At 47.5% G+C, this 707-nt stretch overlaps 1 protein-coding gene across 1 annotated transcript in view; it reads right to left on the bottom strand.

Moving 5' to 3' along the window:
• Window positions 1-707, bottom strand: part of RESP18 (regulated endocrine specific protein 18) — an 8,972-nt gene that overhangs the window by 2,346 nt on the left and 5,919 nt on the right.

The raw sequence follows: 707 nt of genomic DNA, 5'->3' as shown, positions 1-707 counted from the left end.
GGCCATCCCCCCGGGGGGTGATTTCTCGCTTTCTGTCTCTCTGTCTGTCTCTGTCTGTCTGGCGAGTGCACGTGCCCTATAGCAAAAACCCTCTAAAAAAAAAAAAAAAAAAAAGGTAGGTAGTAGAATTAGGCGGTTTCCAATCTGGATTCTGAGGAGCTCAATGTCCCAAGAAGATGGCTTCAAGCCTTTCCAGCACACGGAGTAGAGCAAGGAGGAGGCTGCGTGTGAGGATTCCTGGGAGGCTTTTCTCATGATCCAAGGGAGCTTTGTCAATGCTTGCTCCGTCCAAGGAGAGTATGGTGGAAGGGAGGACCTTTGATATAATGTTGAAAACACTGCACTTCTCAGTGCCTTCTTTTTTTGATATAGGGCACATGTGCTTGCCAGAGAGACAGAGATAGAAAGAGAGAGGGAAGAAAAGTGAGAAAACACTCCCCCAGGGGGAATGGCCACTCCAAAATCTCTTTTATTACCTTCTCCTCTCAGGATTTTGAACACACTCCATATAGTTTTCAAGCTTCTGGGTCTGAAACTTGAACCCTGCAATTGGCCATGTGGGATCCAGACACCCAGCCTCTGTGCCACCTGCTTCGTCCTTCAATGCCCGTGCATGGTCTTTCAGAACATTTCTTCCTTAGAGACCCCTCGCATCTGTATTGTGCCCTCATCACACCTCTCATCTGGATATTCATAAATAGTCTGTG

Source organism: Tupaia chinensis, unplaced genomic scaffold, assembly GCF_000334495.1.
Source record: "Tupaia chinensis unplaced genomic scaffold, TupChi_1.0 Scaffold145907_1, whole genome shotgun sequence".
NCBI classification, from domain to species: domain Eukaryota; kingdom Metazoa; phylum Chordata; class Mammalia; order Scandentia; family Tupaiidae; genus Tupaia; species Tupaia belangeri.
This window is presented reverse-complemented; position numbering and strand designations above follow the sequence as displayed.